A 14,390-nucleotide genomic window follows, 5' to 3' on the forward strand; every position below is an offset into this window, starting at 1 on the left:
TTTAGGCAGAAATGTTCCTACATGCACCATAGAAAAAAAGCAAGTTACTACAGCCCCTGCTGAAGCCAGCATGATTTTTGAAGCCTACAAGGTGAGGTCAGGCTTACACAGATATCAGATCCCAAAATCACACCCGAAACTCCTCACAAACACCAGCGTTGAAGAACAATTCCCTGTTTGAGACACACGCTGCAGCAGAGGGGTAAACACTGTTTATTCTGATTGATTATCCATCGTGTAATGCAGAGCTGTAATTCCATCGAAGTGATTTGGTAATTACATAAATCACGGGAGGAACGTGCGAGAGCTTTGTCGTTAGAAACTCCAAATGGCATTTCCTCACATTCTATTGCCGCATATTGCCTTGTTGTTTTTGTTTTGTTTTTTTTTAATAACACACAGATTATTTCGGTTTCAAATCTGTTTACATGCCTCTCATACAATTCTGGGTATGCCAACGGCAGGTGCCATCAGCATTCAGAAAACATTTCACTCCATCTTCCACCCCACAGAAAATTCCCAAAGCAAACTCAGACGAGTTTTGCAGGAGCCGTGAGGGAAATCCCACCCTGGCACAACCCAGCCCTGAGCCACTCCCAGGGAACAGGAGATTTCCCCCTCACAGGGCACGATGAAGGATGCTACAGGGAGCTCTTGCACAGTTCAGGTTTCATTATTTATAATGTTCTATAAACCCTTTACTGCTGAATAGATCTTGTGCACGGACACGATTATATGTATGTGCATTACCATAATTAAACCCACAAGAAAGTAAATCAGGTGGTTTATGGTGCATTATCTAGAAACTGTTGCTGAGTTTTTACACCTATTCAGTTCGAGTTTAGTAGGGGTGACAATCCCAGCTCCAGGTGAAGAGAAAAATCATTAAAGATTTGCAAGAATTGATGCCAAAACCATCCTTGCCTCTGATGGGAGCAGATTCCATTTTGCTGCTCTGGTCTCCCAGCCCAGCAGGGAACTGCCCAGGCAGAACTCCTGAAGTCACTGGGATTATTTGCCTTTGGTGGTTTTCTTTCTTTAAAGATAAAAATAAATCCAAGCACTTGGTTTGAATTGTGGGCCCTAAATCAGTATCCATAATCTGACTTTTCTAGTTTTTGGTGGAGAAAAAAGGGAAAGAAAAAGCCATTCTGAGCTGTGGGCTGAAAAGCCACCCAAGATAAACCAAAAAAAAAAAAAAAAAAGCACTAAACATTGAGCCATTAAGTGAGAAAAGACTACAACTTTGATGTGACACTTGGCTGTTTGCTGGCACTATAAACTATTGCACACTAAAAAAAAAGTTTGTTAAATGCTCCATAAACTTTAACACATTGCTGAAACACTTTGAACTGAGGATTTTATTTGGTTATCCACAAACCACGCTTGGTTACAGGCGAGGAACAGCAAATGCAGATTTTTCTCAAAAACCGATTTCACTTTGAAACAGTGCCACGAATGCAGGTATATTTAAGAATTTTTAAGAAAGCACCCACATCGTGTCTGTGTCAGGAAAGACAAAGCCTCAGACAGGGATTGGGGTTCATCCCTTTCCAGCATTATTGACCTTTATATTTTCAGGAACAGCCAAGCCCTGGGCATGAGGCAGGGCCAGGAGAATGGTGAAGCACCAGAATTGCTCAGCAAATCATGAGGAAAACAGCACAGTGGAGTCCACACTTCACCTTTTCCCCTGTGTTTGCCTAAACTTGCATTTCCAGAGCAATTCCACACCTAAACCAGAGTATAGCCAAGAAGCAAAACTAATCTTAAAAAAAAAAAAATCCCCAGAAGTTTTAATATTAATGTTTATTCCTTGCCACAGAGAAAAAAAAAATCTTTCTCCTGACTTTGACATTTTCTCCCCCAAAGCAGGAGGGAAGAAAATCAACTCCCCAGAGTGGACACGAGGTGTGAAGTCACCCACACCCATCACCTTGAATCCACTGAAATTTCACACTGGACCCGAGACACTTTCCAAAGGAATTCTTTGCCCAACAAAACTTGCTGAAAGCCCTAAAATCCCCCAGCTGTCTTAAGCATCACTGGCTTTGCATAAAACCTAAAGCCACTTTTACCATGCCACTCATCTTCCCTATTAAGCCCAGTGGAAACTGTGCCACGGCTCCTGCTCAGGGACAGACACAGATCTGGGGCTCTCAATCCCAGAGACAGGGATTGACACCGAACCCAGCCCTGCCCCCTGTGCTGGCAGGGGACACAGAGGGGACACAGCCACATCCTCCTGTCAGGGGCTGCTGCAATTTCCTCCTGGTTTACAACGAGTTGTTCCCGCAGCGGGGAGAAGCGGGGACAGAAATTCATTTTGAATCACAACCGTAGCTGGGGCTAAATCACTCGGACGGTGGATTTACACATTGCCACCTCCCAGGGCAGTGCATAAAGCAGCCGTGGGGCCATCACTCACGGGGGATATTGCTCTGCAATTGTCAGGAGTGTTTCATGGCACACGAGCCGGGAGGGTGCTCCACCCTGGGCAGGAGAAATGGACTCCTGGTAATGGACTGCAATTCCTCCTGCAGGCAGCCCCGGCACCATCAGACACTGCAGGCTTGTGATTCATCCTGGCCAGCAGCACCCACGAGCACGAGCTGCAGAGGAATTGCCTGGCTGGGTGAAGCTTTGCCAGCTCCAAGGCAGCAGTGCCTGGCACAGGATGGGGCAGGGAGCACAGAGGAGCTCCAAATCTGGACACGAATGTGTCTAAATGTGTCTAAATGTGTGAGGGGCTCACAAATCTACAGACACCAAATCTATCCGTGCTGGAGAATGGAAAGAACCAAGTTTTCCCTCCTCCACTCACACTCAGTGCTCCAAGGAACAAGGCACGGATGGCACAAGAGCACTCGCAGCACAGAACCCACAGGACGCTGCAGAACCAGAGCCCTCCTGGCTGCTGGAGCCTTTCTGGACCAGCACAGAGCCCACCTGGGCAGCCTGGAGCTCTGCACATCCTTTCCAGCCTCAGCCATGGCGTGACTCTGCTTTTCCTCCTGCCTGCATGCTTGGGGCTCCAGCTCCAGAGCAAACACCAGGTCCTGGTTAGTGACATAATCCTCTGAATCCCAGCAGCTCCCATTTCACAGGACACAGCTGTTCACTTCCCTGCACGCATTTTTACAGTCACTTCTTCCCTCCTTTCCCCCTCCCCCAAATTTTTCTGCCTTTTGCCACTGAAGTTAAATAAACACATTTTCAGGATGGGAGCTGTAACTTTATCCCTTATTTTTCATTCCCCTGTCTTCTTCAGACCGATATTTAAAGGTTTTGCATCCTCAGAAACCTTGCAGACACGAGGTTTGCTGCAGTGACCACCACTTTGTTCAACACAGAGAAGAAACCAAAATCCTCAAGGCAGTTCAGCACCTTGACACGGTGCAACACAAGGCAGGACCAAAGCTCCCACAGTCCCAACGCTCCTCGTTTCACGTTGTGCAGCAAACCCAGCTCAGCACTCACCTGTGGGCACCTGCAGCCCCCCCCCCACACCAGTTCCAGGCCTCCTGTAGAGGTGACCTCCCTCCCACAGCATTGCCAGCAGGAAAAGCCAGCCAACACTAAACCTTCTGGGCAGATTTTCCATGTGGATTGGCTCCTGGAACACAGCCCCTGCCCGAGATTGGATTTCACTGGGGCTGTTCCTCGAGGTCCCCATTTTGGCCCGTTCCTGGTGTCCTCCATGGCTCTGAAATCCTCCTGCTCCTGCAGGCAGCCGAGTGACATTTCCATGGGCACGGGCTGGCACAGTGACCCCTGGGAAAGGATCGTGTGATGCATCCCAGCAATGCCACCAGGACACTGCTCCCACACCAGCAAAAGCAAAGGTTTCCCCTTCCCAGGCCAGGGCATATCAAATTATTTGCCCTCAGGGCAGCGTTTAAAAATCAAGTTTTTCTTTCCAACTCCTTCGCTCAGGACCAGCAGCAGACATCCCCCATCCCCTCGTGCACCCCAGGGTGCAGCTCCCCTTTGGTGACCTCAGGGAAAGAGGGATGGACAAAGTACCCAGATCCTGTAACAGAGCACGGGGAGAGGCTGCTGCCTGCCTCCTTAAGTAAAGGATAAAGTTTAATTTAAGCTCATCTCTGGGGAGAGAATGAGGTTATTGAATCCATAGGAAGCAGCAGGGAATGAACCGAGTGACCCTGGAGCCAGGCAGGAGCAGCCAGGATTCCCAAGGGTGACAAAGCTGGGGGGGGACAGGCCTGCACCACATTTGCTGTGGGTTTTTTTTCCCCCCTCCCCTGCTCTGGACACCAACATTTCCCTTGTGCTGCCTCACAGAGCAAACAAATGTCATCTCTTCGGGAAAACTGCAAAGACAATTTTCTTCCCAACCCTTCCCCCTTGCAGCAAAGTGCCCCTAATCCCCGAATTCTCTCTCTACCTGCAGGGAGAGCTGAAACCCAACCCGTCCCCTCCCCCAGCCCTCCAACCACACTAATCCATCAAATTCCCCGGCCTCGGAGCCCACCCCCAACCCGACAGCAGCAATCCTGGCACCAGATGTCCACTGACAAAGGCAGCGCCAAGCATCAAAAAGCGATTGCCCATCACCCCTGTCCCGCCGGGCCCCGGGCAAAAAGCGAGTTCAAAACCCAAGAACCCGAGCAACATCCGAGCATCCGAGCATCCTCCTGCCCCTGGCAGCCCGGTGTCCTCACCGGGGACACGGCGACAAAACCCGGACCGCGCCTGAGCCCACCGAAAGGTTGCAATTCCTCTCTTGCATTAGGGATTTAAACCAGGGGTCACTGACGGAAAACAAAAGGGATTTTATGTTAAAAAAAAAAAAAAATAATCAAACCCTGAGCAAGACATCTGTGCTCTGTCCACACGACGCTGAAGCTGCATTAGCAAGGACTTTGTTTAAAGAGCGCTGCTGCTGCTGCTGCTCCCGGCGCCCTCCGCGCCTGCCAGAAGGGTTTTGCTGGCCAAAGCCCGCTCCAGATTAGCCATCTGGATTATCTGGTTCTGCTAAACCCGAGCGCCTCTGAGCCCGGCCTTTGAGACAACACACCCATCTCCAGGGATCTGCTCACACACAGAGGTACAGGGGAGGATCATTTCCACTCCACACCCTCAGGAACCTTTCCAATGCACCCATTTTTTAGCCTTTATTCGCTTTTCCCTTCACTTTGGTACTATTGCTGCCAGAATTCAGGCACGTCACTAGAGCAGCCTCCTCTGTCAAATCCTGCTGGGTTGTTCGCTCTCCACCCTTATTTCACAAAATGCGATTTCCAGCTTTCCCATATTTCCCTCAGAAAAGGAGAAGGGACGCGCGGGCAGGCACAGATTGTCCCAGCCCCGCAAAAGCCTCGCCTGAAACCCATCCCCAAAACCCGCGTTGATGGAGCCGAGCCGGGAACAACACCCAGGGTAGGAACAACGCCCCGTTTCTACAACTAATTAGTGGCAACAATCTCCCGGCTGGGTTCTGAAACGATTCCAGCTCATGGTTTGTAGGCACGGGGAGCATCCCTCCTCCTCCTCCTCCTCCTCCTTCTTCCCACGCATCCGTGCGCCGCAGGGACAGCCCCTGCCACCCGCTCCCACCTCCTCCAGGCACGGCCCTACCCACAAATCCGGGGCAAACCTGAACAGTCATTTTCCCTCTAAACCCAGCTTTAGTGCCGCTGCTACAGCATCATTTTATTTCTGGAATTGCTTCTTGCGCTGTAACGATCCTACATAAACTGCACATCCCGATTCCCTAACAATGCTTGCTGCTATTATAATAATGATCCCGTCTGAATGGCACAGGTGCCATTACCAGAAAATCTGTTTGTAATAGGGAAGCAAGTGTAAAAAAAAAAGGCATTACACCCAAATGAACTACTCAAGGATTACCATAACCAGGGGCCTTGCCTCAATTCCCTCAGCTGCTTCCTGCCCGCTCGGAAATAGCCAGCAAGTCAAAATTAGCAGGAAATTCATCCTGGGATTTGGGAGCTGGTGCTGAGACTGAGCACTCTGTGGCTTCATCAGACAAACAAAATCTACCTCCACACAGATTTAATACAGAATTTTTAAGTGCTGTGCACTTACGAAGCACTAATGAGAACACTCATCAGTACATGGAGAAATGGAAACACACCCTTACCCTCACCACCCCATAAAAGTTACCTGTAAATATCAAAGGAAAGGGCAGAACGGCTTCTTCAAGAATCCAAACTCACCCAAGTGCACAGGAGCTCACGCAAAATTAAGGCAGAAATCACTTCAGAAGTGACATAAAACAGACAAGAAAAATCAAGGAGTTGTGTTTGATAGAGCTCAGCTCTCCATCCCCGCCTCAGCCCGTGCACGTTCACAGCTCCCAGGTGCCTCCTGATTCAGGAAGTTTCACCCACCACAACAGTCATTACTCCTACAGAAGAGTTCTGGAAGGGCAGCTACTCCTTCAAAGAGAGCTTCCAACAGATGTTTTCCCACCGCCAGCATTTGAACAAACACGGTGTCTCACACCTTCCACAGTCCCTCATTTTACCAGTTCATTCTTCACACCCGCAAAACGCAGCATGAAATAAATTCAAATGTAACGAGATTGCACTTCCCTGGTGCCATGAGATGCGCTGCAAACTCTGCCTACTCCGACAGCGAAGCCTTGCATGGGGATAAAATACACCCAGGGTTCCAAATCTCTTCAAACAGAGGCTTGGGAGGAACGGCAATGGGCTGAGGCACCTTTTATCTCCAGGTGAGCGGCTCCAATGCTGCCCAGGTGAGCGGCTTTACAAAGCTGTTACTGCACCAGGGCTGCACAGAGGCCAGCACGAAATGAGGATCAGCGGCTTCGCTCCAGCTCCTGGCTGAGCGCTGTCACACAAACTTGTCCCTCCTACACCTGGCAGCCGGGGCAACCCCCAGAAAAGCACCGGGGATGGGATTGTGCAAGCTCGGCTTTCTGCTGTGCACGCAGCCGGGTGACACCGCTGCTCCCGCTGGCCTGGGCTGGCCACACGCCGCACACGGGGACAGGGACAGGGACAGGAACCAGAGATTCTGCATCTGTTCCTGGCATCGCCGCCGACCTGCGGCGGGAGCCGGGCGAGCCTCGCCTCGCTGCTGTCTCCTCCTCCTCTTGGCTGAATGATTCAGCCATGCCACTCCAGCTCTTTTCCACCGGTGGAACCTAAAGCTCTTCCCAGCAAGGAGCTGCGTGTTGCTATTCCCATTCTGCAGACGAGGAAGCCAGCAGATTGCCATTCCCCCAAAGGCTGTTTTTCTGGCACGCTCCTTAGAGATTAAATCTAGAGAAATAGCTTTGCCTTACAAGAATCTGTACCCACAGGGCAGACTCAACAGCCAGGGTAAAGAAGGTGTTTGAAACTCGCTGTGATCAAGGTTAAGAAACATAATAAAACACCATATCCTGCTTTTCCAGCTCTTCAAGGTAATGAGGGATTTCCTCATATATCTGCTGCAACTGTCACCTTTGCAGGAATTTAGTACTTAATACTAAATTCACTCTCCGTCTGCACACTGAACCTTCAGCCGGTTTATTTTGGAACCTCCACCTCCCAAAAAAACCCGACGCGTATCTCTTCCAAGTCAAAAGTATAATTGTGCCTTCTCTGGTTTCAGTGCCTTTGATAAATCCCTGCTGTGGCTGCAGAGCAGAGCCCCGGCACTGCCTCAGTCCCTCGGCTCCACTCGGGCAGGAAGGACGGGAAGGATTCTCCGGGGATTGATGTCCCTGTTCCTGCGCTAGGGACCAACGACACATTCCGCGGTGACGAGAGATAAGGATCCCTTCCCCTCCCTTGGGGACACCGGGAAAGGCACCGGAGGAGCGGAGCGGGGCCGGGTAGAGCCCCCCGAGCTCGGGGCCACCGAGCCGGCCCCGCTCATCGCCCCCAGCCCCCAAACCCTGCGAGGGGGCGGCCGAAAGGCACCAACCCCCCCCCACCTCCCCAGACGCTCCTTGGTTTCGAGAACACGCAAATCCTGAGCAAGCTGCTAGAACAGCCTGATTCACCCAGACGCAGATTGTTCACGTCTTTCCTTTTTAGCGAAGCAAAATCCACTAAATAAACCCCAAAACAGCCCCGAAAAACCCCAGGGCTGGCAGGTCCCTGTGCAGCCAAAAGTAAATGGCGTGGGCTGGAGCCCCACACCAACAAACACGGAGCTGGTTCCAGGGGAGAACAGCCTCTCCGTGCAGGTGGTTTGTTATTCTCAGAAAGTCTCTTCCCAGCAGATGTTCCCCTGTACCATGTGTGGCAATCCCAGTGTGCTTGAATTTGTGATTTTTCCTCTGCTAAGTGACGCTTTCAGGAAAAGGGAAATTAACGAGATGCAGCTATAGAAAGCTAGAACGACACAAGCTAGAGAATTCTCTCTCTCTCTTTTTTTTTTTTTTTAGAAGAAAAAGAACCATAATGTTAATGTTAGAAACCACTTTTCATATATAGCAATGATCAGCTTAATCTTTACACTTCTTCCCTTAGCTGCAGGAGAGTTCTCCAACAACGAACAATATAAATTTAAATTTAATTTCAACTGTTGCTATAACTGCCTCCAGTCAGACCAACTGCTGCGAATTCAAGTCGGAGCCTTGACATAAAAGTTACCTGAGTTACCTGCAACAGAAAAGTTCTTTGCTTTTGCCAAAGCGAGAAAAGAATAATAAAGGGATAAAATGTGGTTATTTCTCATGAAAGTTCCAGCTACGCAGTTCCCGAAGCTAAATGGAGCTTTTTTCCCCCATCTATTGTGCTTCTAAAATTACACATTTTAGACAAATCTGCATCTTGAGCTTGAGCAGTAGCCTAATAGCACGGGCAAACAAATCACGTAAAGCCGAGAAAATGAGTTCTATGTGATCCTGGGAAGGGAGAGCAGAAGTTGTGCCATGTTTGCAGTGAATAAATTCAGTTCGTTCCTCAAAGGCTGCAGCCGCGTCCTGCCCCGCGCTCAGAGCATCGCGCTCTCCCGCAGCCCGCGCTGCCTTGAGCTCATTAAAAAGAAAAGGAATTTCCAGAACGGAAGGGAAACATGGGGGCAATTTGGGGGAGAGGGCGAGCCGCAGAGCCGCTCCTCTGTACGGCAGGCGAGCGCCCCAGCGCAGGGGAGATGCTGGAGCTGGTTCTCACATTTTCTTGTTTCGCAGCAAAAAGCAGCAAAACGCTCCTGTGAGCCCCTGGGCTGGGGAAAGGGGGAGAGGAAATGGGAGAGGGATGGGCAGAGCGAGGGGAGGGGGAGAGGGACGGCGAGAGGGAAGGGGAGAGGAAAAGGGAGCGGGAGAGCGAAGGGAATTCCCTGCCCAGAGTCGCTCCGCAGCCCCCGCTGCGCTCCCCGCTAGCCCCGCTGAAATCCCCGCTAGCCCCGCTGAAATCCCTGCTAGCCCCGCTGAAATCCTTGCTTGCCCTTCTGCACTCCCCGCTTGCCCTGCTGAAATCCCTGCTTGCCCCGCTGCCATCCCTGGTGGCCCCTCTGCCATCCCTGGTGGCCCCGCTCCGTTCCCCGCTAGCCCCGCTCGCCACCGCCCGCACCGCTCCGGCTCCGGCTCCGGTTCCATCCCGCGGGGCCCCCCCGGCTCCCCGAGACCCCCGCCCGCCCCCTCCACCCGCGCGTGTGCGCCATGAGGAAGCAGCTTTCCCTCGGTACAAATGCCTTAAATAATTTCCAAGTTTTAAATCACACCGACCGTCTCGGACTCGTCCCGGCGCCGGCGGGGAGCGGCGAGGGCGGCCCGGGGACCCCGAGACCCCTCGGCGGAGCCCAGGGCGGCCTGGCCGGGCAGGGACAGGGGCGGGCCCGGGGCGGGGCCGGGGGCGGCTCCGGGGGCAGCGGGGCCCGGCCGGGGGGACCCTGACAGCAGCGCTGGGCTTCGGCCCCGGGCTCACCGGGCTCAGCCTGGACCCCCCGAGCCTGCCCCTGGGGGTCCGTCAGAGCCTTTGGGGGCTGTCCCCTATACCGGACCCTTTGGGGGCTATTCCCCCATTCCGGACCTTTTAGGGGTTATTGCCCTATTGCAGACCCTTTGGGGGCTGATTCCCCCATTCCAGAACCTTTAGGGGCTATTCCCCCATTCCAGAACCTTTAGGGGTTATTCCCCCATTCCGGACCCTTTGGGGGCTGATTCCCCCATTCCGGACCCTTTGGAGCGTCTCAGAACCACCCCCCCCGTTCCACAAAACTCCCCCCGAACTCTCCAGAATCAAAGCAGAATCCCCCTCGCTGTGCCCCCGTCCCCGGTCACCCATCGGCCCAGGGGAGCCTCGTGTCCAAAGGGGAAACTGAGGCACGGCGCTGGGATAACCACCCTTGCCTTGAGACTCATCTCATCTGTGATGAGATAAACTCTCACCTCTAAACACACACACAGACACACACAAAAAAAAACCAACCAAAAAACCAAAAAAAAAAAAACCAAAAAAAAAAAGGAAATAAAACCATCAACAAAAGCCACAACCTTCTTCATTTATTTTTCATGGAGCTGCACAGCCGGGCTGAGCTCTTGCAGCCATCTGTAAAGGGAGAAGGTAATTCCTAGCCTAAGGACTTTAGAGTTGAAATAAGATATAAATGCAGCGTGAGAGGACAGCAAAGGGAGCGGCAAGAGGGGGTGTGCAACAAAAGGGTTTCTTCAGAGGGAGATTAGGATATCACGACGTATACGCCTTTGCATTGACTCTATATGGGATTTCAGAGCAGCTCTGTTATCTCCAGGCAGGAACAAAACACGCTGTACTTGCTCTTTTAATCATACCAAAAAGTTGGAACCAACCAGAAAAAAAAGAAAAAATCACAACAAAATTCCTTCTTCCCTCTGCTCCACTCTCAATTTTTTTTTCCCTTTTCTACACAGAGACATATTTTGCTGGGGTTTTTTTTTGTTGTTTTTTTTTTTGTTGGTTTTTTTTTGAAAGCTCTGGGTTGAAAATCCTGGGTCATTTGGGAATTCTCGGAGCCAGCGGCCGTAGCGGGGCTGAGCACAGAGAGGTTCTTGGCAGCCCCGGCGCACAGAGGGCTGCGCTGGAGCATGTGCTGAGAGAAAGGGGGGGAGGCTAAGAGGGGGGCAAAAGAGGCCACAGACATTTTTAGAAGAAAAAAAATAAAAACGAGGAGGGAAAAAAAAAAAAAAAAAAAAAAAAAGCGTCACCGAGGCCTGGCTGGCGCACACGCCAGCTCTGGGGGCTGGGAGCGGGGGAGCGCGGGGAGGAGAGAGCCTGGGTGGATGGAAGTGAGGATCCAGATTGAAAACAGATGGGATTTCTCTTGCCAACCTGACATCCGAGACCGCGGGAGGCGGGGTGAAACTTCCCTTCGGAGAGGCTGGCAGCCAAGAGATATGGTGGGGGGCCTCCCCCCCCCCAAAAAAAAAAAAAAAGTCCCAGTTTGGTTTGAAATCCCTTCTCGTTCCTGCTCTCCTGGGGCTCGGGGGTCGGCAGGGAGGAGCCCGCTGGATCTGGGTTGTTTTTTGTACTTGGAGGGGTTCGATTTTTACCATCGAGCGTCTGATTCATCTGTTCCTGCCTGCTGGAGCCCAGCCCAGCCTGGCAGTTCATTCTTGCCCTGGGAGACATTTTAGGGGCATTTTGCACCGCCGCGGATCCCTCTGTGTGTGCTCAGCAGGGAAACCCGTGTCTGTGCACAGAAATGACCCCGCAGGGCTCACAGGGCACAGCCTCCAGCCAGGGCTGAGCTGGGAGGAAGAAATGTGCTGGGGAGGGACTGCAAAGATCCACATTTCCACCTAAAAAAAAGCACCATAAAACTCTGCAGCACCTCACACCTCTTGGCACAGCCCTGGGCACCTGAGCTGGTGGCCACCAGCAGCCCAAGATGTGCAGGTTTAACAAGTCCAGGATTAAGGGCATGAAGGTGCTGGAGCGTGTCCAGAGAAAGGAAAGGAACTGGGAAGGAGCTGGAGAATTCCTGAGGGAGATGGGAAGGGGCTCAGGAGGGGAAAAGGAGGCTCAGGGGGAGCCCTGCACAACTCCCAGACAGGAGGGGACAGCCAGGGGGAGTCGGGCTCTGCTCCAGGTGACAACAGGACAAGAGAAAACAGCCTCGAGCTGTGCCAGGGGAGGTTTTTGGTGGTTTCATCTAAAGGGAGGTCGGGCACTGGCACAGCTGCCCAGAGCAGGGCTGGAGTCCCCATTCCTGCAGGGATTTAAAAGCCACGGGCATGTGACACTTGGGGACAGGGTCAGTGCTGGCCAGGGCAACGGATGGACTCGCTGATCTGAGAGGGCTTTCCCGACCTCAAAAATTCCACGGTTCTGAGCTGCAAACAAACGACACAACGGCCCCAAAAGTGACTTCGCCGTGAATTCATGCAGGAGTTCATTTGTGGCTGGGCTGAAGGAGCGGCCACTGCGGGTCACACCCCCTGCTCCCTGCCTGGCACCACGGAATTCCCGGCAGAAGAGGCACAAGGGTCCCTGCTGGTGCAGTGGACACACGAGTCTGTGTGACGAGGGGGGATTTTTTTTTTTACCCCATTTTGGGATACAAATCACTGCAGGACTGCAAAAGGCTTGGTGTGCACACAGCAGTGCCCAGCACAGCCATGGGACTGGCACAGCTGCCCTCCCTCAGAACAGGGGTGTCCCTGGGCATGGCAGGGACGTGGGGTTCCTGTCCCCCCAAGATTTCACAGCTACTTTACAAACCAGAAACAAAAAGTTAATGGTGTGGGCTTGACCACATATTTTCCAGGGGCTCTGGGAGACGGGCTCTCCACAAGCCGGCTAACACATACTCTTTTCATTCAGGGCTTTAAATACCCAATTGTGTCTGTTTTCAGCACGCTCATTTTTAGCATTTTAATGATATGGTCCTCGGCTTTCACCCTCCTTGCATTGGCCTCAGCGTGGGTTTTTTTTTTTTTCTTTTTTTTTTTTTCTTTCTTTTGCCCCCCCCTTCTTTTTAACATCTTGCAGAGCGAGAGGGGAAAGGGAAGAGGGTTAGCAAGAGGTCACACATTTCTCCTAACCCAAGTGTTTTTGCAGCAGGCAGGGGGTCCTGCTGGGGACAAAGCCAGAGCAGCCCCTCGGGCTGTGTTGGCTGCCCTATTCCATGGCACGCTGCCCTGTCCCCATCCAGGGACCCTCCCGGGACAGGCAGTGCCCATCCCCTCGCCCTGGCACGGCCAAAAACCTCGCTGACCACAGCCAGGCCTGGCAGGAAGTGTGGGCTTTGCCATGGCAATCACCTTCCCTCCTTTCCCCGGCTGCCACTGGCAGGGTTGTGCTTGGTGCCTGCTCTCCTCAGGGGTGGGCAGGAGTCCCAAACAGGACCTGGGCTGGGTCAGTTCTGGGTGCCCAGCAGCCCCCAATGCCCTGGCACCCTGGCCTGGGTCAGTTCTGGGTGCTCAGCAGCCCCCACTGCCCTGGCACCCTGGGCTGGGTCAGTTCTGGGTGCCCAGCAGCCACCACTGCCCTGGCACCCTGGGCTGGGTCAGTTCTGAGTGCCCAGCAGCCCCCACTGCCCTGGCACCCTGGGCTGGGTCAGTTCTGGGTGCCCAGCAGCCACCACTGCCCTGGCACCCTGGCCTGGAGCAGCTCAGAGGATTTTTATATATATATATATTTTTTTTCCCGCCAAGTAATATCGAAATGATATTTATTAAATTTGCTCTCTAAGTCCCTCAATCTGCTCCATAATACAGTGAATCTGCGAGGTGGTTTCACTGATCCCGCCTCAATGAGACCAGATTAACACAGATGATCCCGGCTTTGCGGCTCCCTCGGCCCGGGGAGGGTCAGAGGTTGAGCAGAAAGGCAAAACCCGCTGGCAGTGCGGGGCTGCAGGAAACCACTGGGAACGATTCCCGAGCTTAATTCCAGGTGAGAAGGAGGGAACGTGGATGGAGAACCCGTGCACCTCCATCCCAGCCTCTCCTGCTCTCATCTCCCTCCTCGAGAGCATTGATTGCACCTGCCCCCACCCCTTTCCCCAGCAAGCCGCCCATTAAATCTCAAATCAGCTCCACAAAGGTTCATCAGATCCATTATCTCTGCATTCAGCTAAATTATGAAAATCATTAAGATAAGGAGGCATGGAGCCTATTAGTTTCCTGGAGAGGATGCTTTACAATTCTTTTCCTTCTGCTTCCACATTTAATTACCTTAAGTTTCACAGTATTTAATTCCATTTATTAAACCTTCAATACATAAAAACAAAACAACAATAAAGCCCACTGCTCGTCGCCTTTCGGGAGGGTGCAGCACAGCGAGGCAATCCTCCATCCATGCATGGACACTCAGCTGAGCTGGAGCTCATGGGGGATGCATCCACTAATTAAAAAATTAAGGATGTGCCCTGGAGTCCGTGCACAGGGAAAATGAGCAGAGCCAGCCCAGGGTTCTCCCGTGGGCTCCCCCAAGCCAGGCTGGTCCCTGGAGCTGCCA

The 14,390-nt window shown here is 52.4% G+C and overlaps 1 protein-coding gene across 10 annotated transcripts in view; it reads right to left on the bottom strand.

The window, feature by feature from the left end:
* Positions 1–14,390, bottom strand: part of PTPRS (protein tyrosine phosphatase receptor type S) — a 154,630-nt gene that overhangs the window by 122,918 nt on the left and 17,322 nt on the right. The window contains exon 1 of one of the 10 annotated variants that reach the window (XM_088179296.1): positions 9,677–9,718. The exons of the other annotated variants lie outside the window; for them this stretch is intronic. The gene's annotated coding sequence lies outside the window, so the exon portion shown is untranslated. Of the gene's footprint in view, positions 1–9,676; positions 9,719–14,390 lie in introns of those variants that run through there. 10 annotated transcript variants of the gene reach the window in all.

This window comes from Sturnus vulgaris, chromosome 26 (assembly GCF_052056855.1).
Source record: "Sturnus vulgaris isolate bStuVul1 chromosome 26, bStuVul1.hap1, whole genome shotgun sequence".
In the NCBI taxonomy this organism is placed as follows: domain Eukaryota; kingdom Metazoa; phylum Chordata; class Aves; order Passeriformes; family Sturnidae; genus Sturnus; species Sturnus vulgaris.